Source organism: Leptosomus discolor, chromosome 12, assembly GCF_034619465.1.
Source record: "Leptosomus discolor isolate bLepDis1 chromosome 12, bLepDis1.hap2, whole genome shotgun sequence".
Classification (NCBI taxonomy): Eukaryota; Metazoa; Chordata; class Aves; order Leptosomiformes; family Leptosomidae; genus Leptosomus; species Leptosomus discolor.
In genome coordinates this window covers 10,674,852-10,692,829 of record NC_141402.1, presented here as the reverse complement: position 1 = coordinate 10,692,829, position 17,978 = coordinate 10,674,852, and the positions used below count along the sequence as shown (strand labels likewise).

General features: G+C 50.7%; 1 non-coding gene across 1 annotated transcript; it reads left to right on the top strand.

The window, feature by feature from the left end:
- The first annotated feature begins 16,579 nt into the window (after window positions 1-16,579).
- On the top strand, window positions 16,580-16,652 carry TRNAA-AGC (transfer RNA alanine (anticodon AGC)). Its single transcript has one exon. It is a non-coding gene; the product is annotated as a tRNA-Ala (tRNA).
- The last annotated feature ends 1,326 nt before the right edge of the window (window positions 16,653-17,978 follow it).

Below are 17,978 nucleotides of genomic sequence, written 5' to 3'. Positions count from 1 at the left end.
AATGCCAGGGGAGATGCAAGAACAAGAAGAAAAGATCTCTGCACCTCTGAAGGGCAGTTGATCAGTGAGAAACCTGTTCAAGACCCAGAATGGTTAGGAGCAGCTGGTGAAAGCAATAAGGCATATGAAGACAGTTTGTCCCCAGAGCAGCAGCTGAGGACGAAACGAGGCAGCTGCAGCACTGCCCCAGTGTCCGGATTCATTTCGGGGGGTCTGACAAGGGTACTCAAACATGGGGATGATAGTGCCTGTGCCATCACAAAGCTCAACCTTCTCCAAGCCTCCAGCGGCCCAAGCGCAGGCACAACCTGGACGTACTCTGCCCACGGATGCTGTCGTTAAGGTGAGTTTGGTAACTCTCTGCTCAGCGTTGGGCCAAAAGGTTGGCTACACAGACCACCAGGCCCTGAACAGCAGTTCCCACCCATCCACTGTTGGTTAACCTCTGTGGCAGCCATAACACAAGAGCAACCCAGATTGAATTATCCATTCAACTTGCGTTACCCATCCTTGTGCTCTCACAACAGTGTCTCAAGCTATTTTTTCAAGTCAGCATTGAGCTTTTTTGCTAGCTAATATGACATTTCCTCTCCCTTCCCCCAGCCCAAGTATTTGGTGAAATTGCTTCTTCTGCAAATTGCACTGCAAATGCTGAACTTTTGCCAGTTAGACAGGGAAAGCCTTCACTAAAAATAAACCACGTTTCAGAAAATAGATCCCTTCCCAGTACGATGAAGCAGTGGATAATGCATACCAGCAGACCTGCCAGGAGAACACAACCTCCAGATTTGCATGAGAATCTCATCAAGCTCAACAGACAGACAACTGCAACAGTTATGACTCGTCCTATCTTAAAAAAAAAAAGGGGAAAAAAAGGAGAAGTAGGGTTGAGGGATGGGGTAAATCAAGTTTCCACCCGTTTTGGCAGGAAGAAGGTGCCATCGCCACCGCTTGCCTGCATCCCCTGTAAACCGAGCCGCTCATAACCCGTACAGGAGGAAGAGGATGACACACCGCTCCCAACACTGCTGCTACAGGAGGCAAAACCCTATTACAGGAAATTTGCTGCAATTCAAGTGTGTAAGAGAACAACTTGGGCTTTTGCCACCTGAGTCACCAGGAGTCTTGGGCACTGACTCAGTGCTGGCTCCCTCCGACTCAGACGCACCTGCAATGGCTTGCTAGCAAATGGAGGCACTCCTACCTTTGCTGTTCCCCTTCTCATTATTATTCTCCCTTTAAAGAGGCCTTTTATGCTAGAAAATTAATTTAAGAAAAGGAAAGTACAACGAGAAGGCGAGCATGGGAGGCACTGGCAGCGCTCTACTACCCAGCTCTGCTTTAAGCTCCAAAGCGGAGAGCACGTCTGCTTGCAGTGTGCAATAAACCCCAGGAAATACAGGGGAATTGGGTGGAAACAGCTCCACCCTGACTCCTACTCTTCCAGCGCATTTGCTGCACCACCCAGACAGTCCTGGATGAACCAGGTTTTCAAGAGTGATCACTTTCCATAAGGAGTCCATTTCACGTCTTTAGGGATCAGGAAAGCTTCACACAGCAAATTACGGTTCTGTTCTACAATCAACTGGGCCGTTCAGGCAGGCCAGATGTGAGGCAATGCCATTTGGGGCTGAGGTCCATCAGGGATGGACATGCACAGGAGGAGCTTCTGTTGCTCTCTAAGCTGTTACGGCTCAGGCTCGGTGTGCCAGGCCAGTCCCTTCCTCTCCATTGACGCTCCCATGGCAGCATCCATCTACTCGCTTCTCAGACCTCCTCTGAGCGACCACAAATGGCAAAATCCAATTCCAGTGGTTGCGCACACACCTCCCGTCAGCTGGGAACATAATTCCAGTTAATAAAAAAGTAGCCTGCAACCCAGCCCTGTATTTTCTCCTCCTAAAAGTAATGCAGGAATTGGAACTGAGGTGCAAGCAGACCTGCTGGCGGCACAGCCAGGAGCATCACTGGAAGCGTGTTTGGCATCTTGGTGACTACGACTGACCCAAGCAATGCACTTACAGTGCCAAGAGCTGCCGAGAGCATAGATGAGATTTTTCAGTTGAGCATTGATGCCTTAAAGCAATAAATACATCAAATAACTCAGGCAAAAGGATGCACTGGGCAGCGCAGCAGAGACATTACTCCACTGCTTCTGATTGCACTCAGCGGCAGAGCAGAGCAGTGATCATCCAGGGAGGAATAAGCTGCTACAGGCTGTTCTTGCCATACATTAAGAAAACAACAGCAGATTTGTTCATGGTTGGATACCAACATGAAAACAGCTTCCTCCCACCCTGACGTGGGGCAGCGGGCAGCCGCACGCTACGGGGGAGCTACCGAAGGCCAGCAAAGCAGGAGGAGGCAGTAGTGGCCTGCACAGCCGCAAGCTCGACTGGGATCGCCCAGATGGTGCTAAGGGAAGGAAAAGGCTGTGCCCAGGTTAGCAAGGAGGGTGGCCTCCCAGAAGCTGCTCTGCAGCAACGCTGTGTTTTCCAATGCTTTCCTCAGAGGGCTGTCAGCAAGGCTAAGCGCAAACTTTACCTCCTGCCTGGGTGTTTTCACAACACATCTGGACAGAAAAAAACCTCTTCACTGTGGGCGGTCTCTCCCACAGCATCTGTCACTGCACACATTTCACAGGTAAGGCAAACCTCGCACACATTTCACTCTTGGGCACATGCAGACCCTCTCCCCCTCACCAGAAGCACGGCAAACGTACCTGGTCAGAGCGTGGGCTTCTCTCGAGGCACCGACAAGGAGCCAGAACACGATCCCCATCGGCATACGGGAACTGGCAAATTCCATAACCGTTAGAAAGGACAGTAATTAGTGACATTAATAAGAAATGGCTGGTGAAAGGGAAGGATGCCAAGGTGGCCTCATGAGAGATGAGAGGTGTGAGATCCCTGCCCTGAACACATTCCTGCCTAGCCCTGGCACAACAGCGGAGCTACCCAGCACGAGGCTGTCAGGAGACTTCTCCAAAATCACAGCAGGAAGGCAAGGTAAAAGGCAACACAATGAGTTCCAAATGAAGCCTGTTCATCCAGCAAAGCCTCCTCAACAGTCAATGCACTGAAGTTGATGTCTAAGTAGAAGGGCAGAAGAGAGGGTGACAAATGGGATGGAAGCAGTCACCTGTGCAAGTCCCTTACTCCTCTCCCTGAGACGCTGCTGAAGATCTCCTGCTCCACAGCACTTGCACAACTTGCAAAGCAGGTGAATCCCATCTGATGCCAGGCCAGGCTGCTTCCATTTTTTCATTACTATTATTGTTTCATCATTATGGTTTCATAATAGCAATGGGTTTGTATTTCCCACTGGTTGCTTTATAAAGCTTTTGTACGTTGGTCACACAGAAGACGTCTAGCAGCACTGAGCAAAAGCTGTGACAGAAGTCACCTCCGCAGGCTGCAGAAACACCTTGCTGCAGGCAGGCAAAGTGCCTGCTGCATGCCAAAGGAGAGGTATCAGAAGAAAAGAGGTTTTACTAGAAACAATTCCAAGCAGCTGCAAGGAGACGTTTTTCTGATGATACAACTGAAGCAAAGGGTACCACATCTAATACCGTTTTACTTTTCCCATTCTGCTCCTGCAACAGTTTGGGGACAGCAACAAACATGATGGATGAACCACCATCCTCAAGCACAGTGTAATGGAGAGAAGATTTGGAAGCAGAGGGAGGTAAGGAAACTTCCCCAGTCAAAGCTCCAAACTGGCAAGGGGAAGGCACGGGATCAGCCTGACAACATCTCACATATTTCCTGCCAACTGGACCTCATTATGAGCTGCAAGAAAACTTACTCATGCAGTGCATTGGTTTACCTTGGACTGAGAAAAAGAAACTTGCTTGTTTTCCCTAGTCTCTGTGGGTGACTCACAGACGTCAGCCATTGCCAGACAGTATTTAAAGAACCAAGAAAAACCATAATCCATTCTGCCCACCATTTTCCCCGTTCTGCTTTCCCATTAAGGAAACGCTGAAGGCATTTCTAAGGACAAGAACAATGCTGAAGACCACAAGACCACAGCACAGACCTTGGACTCCAGCCTCAAGCACAAATTTTCCATCATCATTTATAATTGTTCTCCCTGTTGCTTTACATTACCACTCTAGCCAAAACACAAGAGTTATTTACTGTGTTAGTACCTCCAGGAGGGTCTTCTGTTTTTCTTTTGAAGTCAGTAACTGAACATTGTTCTGCAGTGGAACATAAAGGACAGAAATAACATGACAAATCCAACCTGGCCAGTAATCTTCAGTGGCAGCTTATTTATAAAAGTACAGAAAAACAACTTTCCTCCCCCAGCAAGGAAATTCATACCTTAGCTTCACACGGCTCAAATCTAAAGGGGCTGCATTAACTTTGTAGGACTCCATCTGCATTGGCATCAACCTACTCCTGCACCAGGGCTCAGCACATGGGGGAGAGCAGTACAGCTGCCATGCAGACAACCTTTTCTCCCTTCCTCCTCCGGTTCCTTTTTCCTCTAACAACTTTCTCAATGTGATTACTACTATCAGACAACATTGCAGAAACATCACTGGCGAAGTTCAAACTCCTCGCCTCCTGGTCCTGCTGAGCAAGGCAAACAGAGATGCTTGTAGCTTCTCTAAGTGCTGCTGGCTGCTGGATTTAACCAAACCCATATGAAGGTGCCCTGGCCTGCCTTCCCAAAGCAACCACAGCTCTCAGACACAGCATCTTGTCCTACAGCAGCCAGATATAAAGAAAACACAGCTGAGCGCCAGGGAGTCAGCCCCCTGTTCCCAAAGTCCCTTCTTGCAGTGCCCAGCAGCATCACTCACCCCACAGCTGCTCCTCCCTGGAGACATGACCATGCTCTGGGCAATGCAGAGCATGGATGATACACTCATGCCAGCAAAGCTCCTCTGCTGCCTTCCTGCAGCTCCAACGTGTCCACCAAAATACGCATTTCTTGGTGTCACCACCCCAGCAACCTCTTTCTGTCCTTGACCTTGATGTTGGCAGACTGAACTAGTGCTGCAGAGACACAAGAATGTTTTATTTCATCTAATGCAGCAAATCAAGATTCACCAGAGTTTTTTTTAAAAAAAAAAGTTATGAAGCATCATGGCATCAGACTGGGTGATACCAGGTGACCTGCAAGGGAAGAAGGAAGCATCACCAGATCAGGAGTGAGGGGTGCAAGCAAAACAACAGGGCAGAGAAATAGGCGGGCTCTGCATAGCAGGAGCGACCAGAGAAGTCCCTCACACCACAAGTAGCAAAAGAGAAGGGTGGCACGAGCCAATAGAGCAGGCACATGACCCCAAGCCTGACCGTGCAGCTTGGCTAAAGCCCCTGTCACAAGCAGATACACCCACCATAAAAGAAACCCTACTCTGAAGCCTAAATAATGGGATAGGATGTTTCCTGCCAACTTTGAGAAATAATAAAGTTTTCTTTAAGAAGCTAATTTTCTCCCCCCCTCCTGTGATGATCTTGCAACACCAGCAATTTCAAGCTCAAGCAAACAGCTCTGACCCCCCACAACCAACGGCGAGGCTGAGTGTCTGCGCCACTTTGAACAGGAAGACGCACAACCCCCTTCGACACAAGCATGTGTGATGAACACCTCAGATATGGCACGCACGATGAGAGAGCTACCAAAACCACGCCGGCTACCCAGTCAACAGACCTCGAGAAGTCATCGTCAAGGCAATAGCACACTTGCAACAAGCAGCTAACACAACGGCTTTTCAGCCCAAGACAGGTCAGATAAATGTTTACAACAAGTCAGGCAGGAAGATAAAGCTACCTCTAGCCTTATGGCTAGAGGAGAAACAAGACAGCAGGATTTGTCCTGCTCCCGCCCAGAGAGGCACTAACACATCAGGCCCTGGTCTGCAGCGCATTTCAGAAAAGAAATCATAGAATCACAGAGTGGTTTGGATTGGAAGGGACCTTTTAAAGATCATCTGGTCCAATCCCCTGCTGTAGGCAGGGACATCTTGCATTAGATCAGGTTGCTCAAAGTCCCATCCAACCTGACCTTGAACGCTTCCAATGATGGGGCATCCACAACTGCTCTGGGCAGCCTGTTCCAGTGTCTCATCACCCTCATCATAGAAAGTCTCTCCCCTATTAGATTCTCAATCTAATACTCTCCTTGATACATTCAGCAGAAGATTTCATTTAAAAGCTGTGCTCGAAGTCCTCCCAGAGGGATACCTCCCCTGGGTTAACTGGGAAGCTGAACGTTTTCAGCACATCCATGAAGCCAGTCAGCAGTGCACCTCAAAGGACTCTACCAACATTGTAGCCTCCCAGAAATACTAGCCCACTTGGCATTCCTTACCCTTCCTTTGCAGGGAGGGGGTAGAAGCAGGACATGCTCTACCAGGGGCTACAACAGCTGTCTTTTGGCAAGCTGTGCCCACTCCTGCATGCTCATCGGCTCAATGGATCCAAAACTATCCTTTGCTGCCAAAACACAGTCCTGCCTTTTCCCTCTTCCCCCTTCTACACACCCCTTGTGGTAGCAACCATCATTTGCTTGACCCAACTGGAAGCCACCCCAGAAAGAAGAAAATAAAGGGGAAGGATTTTTGGCAGGAGAACAGCCTGAGATCAGCTAAAGCTGATGGGAAACAAGACCTCAGAAATATGGCACAGCGGTACATCTGGAAACCCAGATGAGGCTTTCAAAGCTACAATGCTTCAACCCATCATAGCTTTGTCTTTGCACAGGGGTAAGTCACTCAAAAAACACTTTAACTGCTCAATTCGTTGCTGAACATGCCCAGCCACTCCCTTTTCTAAAGACACATCCAGAACAGCCTGGTAAAGTGCTACCTGAGGTGTCTGAACTAGGCTGATGCACCCAAACGCAACACACCACAGCTCTGCAAGCCTCACAGCTTACCAAAGAATAGTGGTAAAACAAAATTTCTCCAAGAGGTTTGGGGATCTTTTTTTTTTTTTTTGGTGTGTTCTGCCATAGCTGAAGGGTGTTCTCAAACGGTTTTCAGAAAAAGAGGAGCAAGGACAAGCATATTCAAAGGATCTAGCAAAAGCTCTTAAGCAAAGCAGACAGCAGGATGCTGAAAATAAATATGCAAAGCCCTTTGAAGCACAAAAGTTCAAATCCATCTGGACATTACTAAGGTGGTCACAGCAGCCCACAGAAGGGATTTTCCAATTCCTTGCAGAGAAACCCTGGAAAATAAGGATGGAAAAACAGCAGCAGAGGCTCAAACTCTAAGCCAGCCCTTCATCCCGAGATGTGACCTCCTTCAACACCACAGCCCTGCGTGGTCCCCACAGGCTGCCTTGTCCTCCCCAGCACAGGGCGGCCCAGGCCTCCTCCACCTCCAACTCCTCCCGTGCAGAGGTGGATGGAGGGGTCCCAACAAGCCTTCACAACCAGCTCATCTCCACAACCAGCAAGAGCACAACCTCCATCTAAAAAACCACACACCACAAAGCTGTGCTGAGCGGAGGGAGCCAAGGCACCAGCAACCCCAGAGGTACCATCCCAACATCCAGGCAGCACCCGGCAGACTAACTCCTTACAGAGGTGAAGGAGGCAGAGCTAATCCTCTCTTGTTTTTCTGAGTTTAGGCAGCGTTAGTCACACAGGCTCCTGACAAAGCTGCCCTGGGGCCCCCAGGCAAGCCTTGCCTGCGATCGCTGCCATGCTCGCACCGAAACCACCAACTCCGCCAGCTCTCCACACAAACAGATGAGCACAGTGAAACCCTCACATTCAAGCCTCCTTTAAACACCCATCAGAGAAACGGCCAAAACTGCTCCTCCAATTAATATAGCTTTTTTCCCCCCATCAGAAAAGGCACAAAGCTACCCAAATTGAGTTTCAATGGCATTGAAATCAATTAACCAGCTATGCATCTCCAACTGCCCGTTCTCAGTTCTCCTGATGACTGTTACCATGCAGAGCACACGCACACCCCAGAAATATCCCAAAGCATCCTTAAGAAAATCATGGACTTTATTAGAAAGCTCAAGCTTTCACCGTTGCAGAAATTCCTCTTATCTTAGTTTTAAAGAAAACAAACAAACCACAACGGATTAATTCAGGCCAATTTTTACAGAGCAGTTTTCAAAGTCAGCTGCAATTAGCTGTAACCACAGAACTGGTGCTAGACAGGACACAAGAGCCATCACATGTTTTATGCCAGGGACCTTTCAGTCACCTGCATACCACCTCCCGGCAGCAGGGACTTGGGGCAGGGCACGGCTCCTCGGCTTGCAGGAGAAAGCAGTTCATTGCACTCACCAAGGCACAAGTGAGTGCTGGTAACAGATGGAAGCAATGCCCACACCTGGCTCAAAAAAATGAGCCACCAAAGCATTCAAGCCAGCCCTTTGGCTGCACCTCCCCAAAGGTCTCCTGGCCCACACTGCAGCTCTGCTTTCCCCGCCAGCTTTGCGGCACCAGAAGGAATCACTCTGCCACGCAGCTTTGCAAGTGGATGTCTGCAGCCAGAGCAGACCCTGGTGCACAGCCTCTTTTGCTCATTTCTTAATACAATTTCATTAAATAAAACAAGAAGAGCTAAATTCATGCTCTACCAGCTCAAGCAGGACAGCAGCTAACCCAATCTTTTCATTTCAAAGCCTGCCACTTCCAGCAGCGGGGAGAATATGGACTAGCAGCACTGTTTGAGCCACAAACTAAAGACCAGGGACGTGTTTCCCAGCCAAGGGCTGGAGGGGCAACCACCCCTCCTGCCCAGCTTCTCTGGGGATGGACCTCTCTGTCCATCCAGCTGTCCCCGTGCAAGGTGCAGCACCCTGCAGGAGATAAGTGCTGCATCCCCCGAGGACTGCACTGCTTTGACATGCCGCAGGAGAGATCAGTGGAGACCCAGCCGACATCCACAGCCAAGGCAGGAACGTGGTACAGGAAGAGATCTCTGTAATATCCCAACAGATTACTTGCAAACCCGCTTCCTTAGACACACAGGGGACTGCCAAAGAGGGACAGAGACTGCCCCCATCTCCCTCCCATTCCCTCCAGCCTGCGATGGAGGGAAAAGCTCTAGCTGCCAGCTCTGCCCACTGGATCAAGCGCTGGCACATGAGAGGGCAGGACAACAATGACTTCCATCTGGACCCTCAGAGGCTAAAAGCACAGTGAGGGCAATGCTGCAGGAAAGCAAGCTCCCTGTGCTCTCATCGGTCTGCAAAAGGCCAGAATAAATGAGGGGATTTACAGACCAAGCCCGAAAGCAACAAGTTCAACCCCTTCAATGGTTAAGGTCTTCTGAAGCTTATTGGGTTTCCTCAGCTGTATGTTATATATCCCTCCCTTCCCACTCCCAATTCAACTTCAAATTTCACCTGCTGTACCTCATGGCATCTTTCTCTCGCAGTATGGGAGACCCTGAGCAGCCTCTAGCCAGATCTCTTCACCACACAGAAGTACCAAAGCACAGGCATTGGGTCACCCCTCAGATGCCCCAATGTTGAGCAGACACAGCATCAGAAGGCCTCCAGCCTCAAAAACTCAGAGAGGAGCTGACTCCCTGATACCACAACATGAATTAATACGAAGTCTAGTTGCTTGTGGCTTTTCAACAGGCATCTTGTTAGAGCTCAGCACCGAGGCAACATCACTCACCAAACATTGTGCTGGTCAAGGTATCTAGCACTGCTCAGCACCCTCAGTTCATGACCTGCACAGCCTGTCATGGGATTTACACCATAAGCTCAAGACAGTCAGACGGACAGTGTTATCAGGCTCTATTTGCTCAGCCTCTAGACATCTAGAGCAAAGAGGCTCAGAGTCCCCAGGAGGCCAAGCACAGGTCCTACCAGCCCTTTCTCCCAGGGAGCGGTGTGGTGGGCATCAGCCCACAGCAGCTCAGGCTGTTCCTCCATAGCTGTGCTGGTACAGCTGCCTGGTCAGCTGGGCAGCAAACCAGATGGGGACGCAGACATGACTCAAAAATACTTAGGTAAAGAATAAATTCAGTGCTGGGCCACCCAAACTGTTGTACCAAGGTGGCAAGAAGGCGGCTCAACTGTGCCCCTAGGCCAGAAAAGCCATCAAGCAAATCAATGCTTTGCAGATCAGATACAGGTTTCCCTGTGAAATTCATGCAGCAAGTCAGGGAGCAAAACAAACAGCGATGCTTTGAAACAATTTCAGTAACTTTATCCGGTTAGCATCGTAATCAGCAGCAATAGCACATGCAACACTTATGACCCACTTTATTACCACCCAAAGGAAATGAACATATTACATCCTCCCTGCTAAGTCCCCCCATTCAGACAACCCCGCTCTCACAACCGGTTTTGACTCACAGAACTGAGTGGGGAGGGAAGAGAGAAACAGCAAGAACAAGACACCACAGACAACGTTTTTCGAGAAACTGGCTTCAAAACATGAAGGTCATTTTCTTACCGGCTCCCTCCCCGTCTACTCTGTATTGAAGCATTTGAAAGCTAACCCAATCTTTTCATTTCAAAGCCTGCCATTCACCATCAGTGCAACTTTGCTCCACTCAAGCCCAAATCAGATGTCACAGAGCTAGGAAAGCAGGAAAGCAGACACTCAAAAGTTGTGTCTTGGGCAGAGAAAACCACGCTACTGAACTAAAACTTGAGTAGTCAGCTATGATACAAATGGGGGAAACTTAAAATAAATTAAAAAAAAAAGCAATTGCACTAGCTCAGAACGATACCTGCATCCCCCCAGCATCCTGCCACCGCAGTGGCGAGCAGCAGATGCGGCTCTCGCACGCTTGGTTGAGGCAACTGCAGTCCGGGTTTCCACCACATGCCCTCCACACGCTAGGCAGGCTGCAGCTTTAGCAGCTGGGACAAGGCATGCAAAGCGTGACCCTCCCTGATGAGGAAACAGGACTGAAGGGAAGGGGAGGCAGGAGATTTAAAAACTCGAACTGAGCGGCAAGTCTCAATGAGATCCTGCGGATTTCTGGTGAGCGAGCTGGCCCAAAGAGTGTGCGTAAAGAAACCAGGCACGTCTGCAAGGTTACTGCAAAGAAAAGCAAGAGATCCGTGAGCAGGTGGTGGACTCTGGACAGCTGTCCCAGCGGCTGCCAGGTCACCAGCAAAGCGTGCACCCCACTTTGCTGAACAAGCAAACTTGCCTCGCACCTCTCATAGCAGAGGTGGCATCGGCAAGCTGCTGAATACACCAGCAAACAAGCATTTCCGAGCAAGCTGGCTTTAATTCTGCTGTCAGGATGCCAGCAGGGCCCCAAGTCCTAAGAAGATCAGATTTGTACCACTCGATGCTTGGGCACAGCTGGCGTGATGGGGGCGTACAGGGGGCTGAGCATCCCCAGCACCTGCTTTCTCTTCATGGACCTTTTTTCCCCCCCCTTCTTGGACCATTGACAATTAGCTTCCCACAAGGAAAATCCTGTGCTGAGCTCCACAAGGTGGGGGCAAATGCCACATTTGGTTGACTTTTGGGGTACCACAGCACTGGGGCTCATCAGTGCTGTGAGCTCCCACCCTGCCGGACACAACTGCTCAGCAGCTCCTCTGCATAAAGCTGAATGGTGCTGGCTCCTGTGTTTCGTTTCCAGGATCCGAGCCACAAGGAGAGCTAAAAATATCCCAATTAACCATTCCTTTTCAATGCAAGACTCTCTGATGGTGCCACGAAGGTATTATACAACTGCAAACAGGAAGATGTGGTCTGCAAGAAAGAAAAAGAAAGCAAACTGGGAACACTGCTGGCCAGGACAGTAATCTCTGAATTCAAACGTGGACCACGCCACCCAAAAATGTGGAGGAGCTTGTGCTACTTGCAATTGTGGTGGCTAGCTCTGATGTGCTTTCTGGTGTGATATATTCAGGGTATCATTTTCACTCTGCATTGATTATACACCGAGAGCCCGTTCTGGCTATATCCCATGCAAGCTGTCTCCTGAATCGGCAGGCTGCTCAGCTCTGTTCCACTCTGCATGTCAGCAGTTGAGCAGAAAGCTCATATTCCTGATAAAACCCATTGCAAAGAGACAGCTAGGCTCTGGAGCTAAGGATTTCTTCACGTGCAGATTTAGCAGCAATTTTTTTATCACTGCCCGGTCTTTATGCTGACATCTAGACTTTAAACATCGTCTACATTACTCACAGCGGCGCACCCAGGAGAACCAGCAAATCCTCTCCATTTGAGCCCAAGAGTTGGCTTTACCCTGGAATTACATTTATCTCTCTGGCTCCAGGCTCCCATTAATGGAATTACCAGGCAGGCTGCTTCAGACTTAACACTTGACAGAGGCGGGCTGGGATGGCACCGCTCCAGCCTCAACCTGCAAAGCCTGCACTGTTTCTCCATCCTCCAACGAGCTGCCGCCCTAACGAGCCCGACCCCATGACGAGAGCCAGGGAAACAAAAGAAACAAACCCGAACTGTCCAGGGCAATCAATATCTTTCTAGGAACACCCAGGCCTCTTGCCAGCTCTCCTCCAACGCCAATTTAGCTCTCCTGCCACGCAGAGGGGGATGGCACGTGCAGGAGCGAGCCGGCGGGATGCCGAGCTGGGAAGCATGGCTGATGCCCAAGCAGACGCTTAGGGAGGTGAATCTGCACTGGCCCGTCTGCACCCTGATGCTGAGGATGTTAAAGCAAACCCACAGCTAAGGAGAGCACCCATCCACCTTGAAAATCACAGAGCAAGCACTCGAGTCTGAACAGTTGTTTCAGAAATACCTGCTGCTGCATAAAATGGGGAGGCGTATTGTAGCAAACCAGCCGAGATCGCTACCCTCAGCATGGCAGATTATCTTGCACATGCTAGAAAACTGCCTTTCATCACACGGCAGTGACTGCACCGCCATGCCAAGCAAGTTGCAGCGCGGGACAAACCAGTCCCTTAAACCACCCCTGCCCGACCCAATAAAGTGGACAACTGGGAATGCCACAGGCTGCCGAAAGCTAAAGGGGATGCAGCCAGCAACCCTGCCGTGAAGCTCCGCCGATAGCACTGCACCTTCGGCATCCCTTCGCACAGGGCAGCTGTAGGTTTGTTGAGGTGAGTTTTTTTCCAGTCACCTGCAAAGGGACTTCCCTGTCTGTGGCAGGGAGGGAGCACAAGGAGAAAACAGATTCACCAATGTTTGCCCCAAGTATGGAGACCCAGGTGAACAGCACTGCCAAACCGAGTAAAAGACAGCAAGGGGAAAGCTTATTTGCAGAGTACAGACGTGCCCTTACAACAGCTTGAGCTGTGGGAGCTGAACTACTCGCTCCTGTAATTAAAATGCAGGAGAGGAAAGCACAGGAATACTCCAGTGTGACTGTGAAGGACTGACAGGCTTTGACTTTCAAACTCAATCTTAACACACGCTCTTCAGTGTGATTTTAACTCTGGGGAAAACAAAAAAAAAAAAAAGGGAAAAAAAAGATAGTTTGCTGTGAGAAAGGATCCTGCACAACCCTGCTATTAAACCACCCAAGGAGCAAACGGGGGAGCCTGGCTGGGACTGCCAGAGCAAGGCAGAAGGCAGTCCTCTCTTCTCCCCTGCCCCTGCCTTTGCTTTGCCAGTTGCTCTCAGCAACACAACGATTCAGGGAGGCAGACCGCCCCGTGACAGGAAAAACACATGTAACACCCAGGTGGCGAAACCTCACATCTGAGAGCATCTATGCAAAACACAGTCTGAAATTTTTTTTCCAGCTCCACAGACTCGACATAACGTTTAGCAAAACTGAGCTGGTGAAATGCTGTCGCTTGCATCGAAGGTGAGATTCACCAGCAGGAGCTACTCTCAAGCATCTCCCCATCTTCTGCGTATCAGGAAAAAAAAAAAAGCGCCTATGGGCAAGATTAGAGTCCTGCAGCTCAGGGTGATGCAAGAGAGATGGGAGGACATCACAAAAAGAAGTGACACGCGTGCAACACTCTTCAGCCTGGGACCCAGACAAATAGCTTAGCTAAGAAAACTACCTTCTTTTCAAAATAATGATAAACGTAAGGAGCTGTCAGAATTATGAGTCAAGCTCCAAGATAAGAAATCATACTGCTGGCTGGGTGCGGCTGCCTGCTTGTTTGGTTGCTGTTTGGGTTTTTTGAAAAGATAAAGGTGTCTTTCAGAACATGTTTGTTGGCCAATCTTCCCTCTGCTAAAAAAACCAAAACAAACAACAAAACAAAAAACCAAGAAGGAAGCTCACAACGATGAAAACGATAAATGAAAGGCAGGACGGTTTCCGAAGGGCTGAGCTCATGCTTCACAGCACCTTTAGAGTAAGATGTAATATCTTAGCACGTTGAAAAGGACAGTAGAAGAGTAAATTTAAAATTCCAGGTAGTTTGATAAAATACCATTCAGAGAAGCTATTAAGCAATCTCTGTAAGAGGCAGAGCCCATTCACAGACTGGAATCTGTCAAGGAAAAGAAATAAACAATTTTTAAAATCTATTTTTCAGTTGTAAAGCTTTTGATATATAGGAGTATTTCATGAGAGATTCACAGTCTGGAGAAGGTTAGCTCGGCATCCAAGGAAAAAAGTGAACTCATACATCAGTGGAAGAACTAAGGCAAATCCCCTAGGAAGGGTATAAAATGGAGCAGAGAGTGGTTTTGAATCCAACACAACAATGGCTTGAACACAGCCGAGGCAGAAGTACAAAAGCAAGGCAGGAAAGCAAACAGGGTAAAGCACCCAGGAACTCGATGGAGCAAAAGCCGCAGCAGGTCCCGCTGCTCTCTCCAACTTCCCCACTGCTCAGTGAATTGCAGTAACGTGGGGACAGCCATCGCTGCCTGCATCTCTGCCAGCTCAGGCCAGGACCTCGCTGCTCTCCAAACAGCAAGGTGTTAAGCAGCCACCACTAAGGTTATACAACAGAAGCCATGTTGTAATCCCTTCGTTTTAGAAAGCATTTTGCATTGGCCTTCACGGCAGTTCAGCTTTGCCGTTTCTTATTCAAGAACATCAGAGGGGAAGAAAAGTGACTGAGCACAAGGCAAGCCATTTACTAGAATGACGGGTTTTTAACAAAACCTTGGATATTGCCGCTGCTGGATACAGCTTGAAATTAAAGCATCAAGCCCACAAATAGCCTCCTCTTCCTCAGCATGGCGCTGGCAGAAAAAGGTCCTGACACACTCACCCGCCTTGCGACACATGCCCCGAGTGAGTGCATCCCCTTTACCCCACCAAAACCGGTGCACCAAATCCCAGACAGTCCATGCAGCCCCCCAGAACGCTCCAGCATGTGCCTGCATCCACCATTTCGACAGGTGCCCGAAGATCCCCGCTCCAGACCCAGCACCTTCCTCCTCATCCAGCAGGGAGATGTTGCCATTAACTCTACTTCAGCCAGAGCACAAGAGCAAATGGAACCATTTCTTGAGGGAAAAGACCTCACAATTCACCACAGTGCCAGATTTCACCTTTTTGGGTGTTGCTTTTAAAGGAGCTATTGCAAGGCAAGGCAAGGCAAGAGGGACCAACTGCAAGCAGTGGCTTTGCTAATTCAGGCACTCGAGCTACTGCTTCTCCAACCACCCCTGCAACCCGCCAGGACCAAACCTGGCCATCCCACCAGCTACGTACCAGGCAGCAGGTAATTTGGGGGCTCCTTTGGCTGCCTACTGGCCCCCCAGGCCATACCTGTGCCACCTTGCACGTCCCCTGAGAGCAGCAGGGCTGGGGAGGGCAGGTGAAGGCCCATCACCCTGTCCCCCCCAAGGAGCCCACCTGGCTGCTGGGAAGGTGAAGCCTCCCCTAACAGCAACCGAGGGGATCACGGTTCATCGGCGGTGTGTGTGCAGGGGCGGTGTATTTGGGGGATTTTTTTGCTTTTGTTCTGACCTCAACGCAGCCCCACCATGACTCAAAGGACCACACCAACCCCCTGGCAGAGCCTCTGCTGGGTGCACAGCCCTATGCTCTGACCCACACAGCCCCCTCCGAGCACCCAGCCCTTCGCAGCCCCCTCTCCGAGCACCTAGTCCCTCGCAGCCCCCTCTCTCCGAGCACCTAGTCCCTCGCAGCCCCTCTCTCCGAGCACCCAGCCCTTCGCAGCCCTTCACCCGTCGAACGCTCCCCCCGCGCACCCCCAGCCCTTCGCAGCCTTCCCCCGGCCCCCGCAGCCCTCCGGACACCCTCCCCTCCCCCCCCCCCCGGCATCTCACGCCTTCCCAGTCGGGGGTGCTCCAGCTCCCTGAAAACCCCCGGGCAAGCAGACCTTTGCAAGCACCCCCCCGTCCACGGGCACACAGTCCCTGAACCCCTCCCCGGTGCCCCCCAGACACATGCCCTTCGCAACCGCCCCCGCCCGCTGCTCCCCCACGCACGCTCCCCTCGGGCTCCGCACGCCGCCGTGTCCCCGGCCGGACCTCAAACCTTCCCCCACCCCGGTCCGCGCCCCCCGACCCCCCCTCCCCCGGTCCTTACCGCGGGCCAGCGCCTGCTCCGGGCCCCGCCGCGCATCCCCCGCCGCGCGCCCAGCCCGGCCCGCCGCCGCCAAGCCCCCGCCGGCGCACTCTTGCGCAGGCGCAGTGGGCTCCCCGAGCGGGTCGTGGTAACCGCCGGCGCCGCAGGGCGTCTCGCGAGAATAGAATAAAGTGGCACCAAGAGATCCATGCGTAGAGAGGGGAATTAGCTCAAATGGTAGAGCGCTCGCTTAGCATGCGAGAGGTAGCGGGATCGATGCCCGCATTCTCCACCACCCCTTTTCTCCCATGCCTGCGGGGTGGGGAAGAAAAGGGCATTTTGCCTTTTTTAAATTCAAAATCCCCTAAATTCTTATTTGTTTCATCAAAATTCCTGAAGCTACATTTGCTGGACGTATGGTCAAGCCCAGCAGAGCGCTGTCTGCTGCCCAAGCAGCGAGAGGGCATTCTGTGTTTCGCACTGGGCAAGGCCTGCAGCGGGGCGCAGCACCCACCTGTGCAGCACCCACTCCCTTCGGTGCTTCCCACGGCAGCTCTGGCCCCAGCCCTCAGGCTCATCCCCTCCAGGAGCAGCAGAGCCCCGGAGTTCCCCTCTCCTGGGAGCCTCCAACAGAGCCAAAACGCTTGTTTGCCTTTAATAAATTTGAGATGGAATCAAAATACCTCAAGGAGGCATTGATGTACGTGCCACTTAGTCAAGAAAATGGCAAGATTCTGCCCGGTGAATTTACCCAGGTGCAAAGTTCAGGCAAATATTCAAATTCTTCACATTCTACTGCAACAAGCCACAGGGAATAGTCAAACGCCTAAAAAAAGAAGTGAGTGGATTTTAAAAACTGAAGGTGTATTGTGAAAAAAACCCAACCCCATAGGAATACACTCAGTTGGCATTTTCATCCCGGTCGCAAGCTGAACTGGAAACCGAAGGTAGAAAGCAATTCTGTGCACTTTCGCCGGTTGCATGCATGAGGAGATGACCTTTCCGACAAATTTCGATGGCAAAGGGTGGAATTCAGCTTTCCAGCTGCTCACAGCCCCCAGCCTCCACCTGAGCAAACAGCAAAACACCCCATCCGCAGACCTTCACAGTGGGCCTGGGGTAGGCTCACCCCTGGTGGGGTGTACGCCCAAGCCCTGGGGTGGTTGGGGAGGGAAGAGATCTGCCTCAGGGCCCACGCTCTTAAATCCCGGGGGACTTCCCAGCATGTCCATCACATCCCCAAGCAGGACATGGGGCACAGTGGAAAACATCAGTGGGTGCCTGACCAAATTCTTCTGCAACATCCTTCCATTAAACCGCATCTTCGGAAAGAGTAAGAAGCCTTAATATTACTGGGTCTCGTTTTAAAAAGAATAAACTTGGGGAAACTCTTTTTGTCGGAATAAATCTCATGTGCAGAGAGTTTTGCAGAGCAGCACTACCTACCTACGACCTTTTTACACAGCTATAGCCCAGGCTTAAGTCTTGTCTGTTTTGCTCTCTAACTCCTGCAGGTCTTTGAAAGTCCTGCTAACCCCACTGCCCTTCTTTACAGGCAGCATGGATGTTTAAATAATTCCCAACAGCCCAAAGAAGAACTGGATTGAAGAGAGGATGT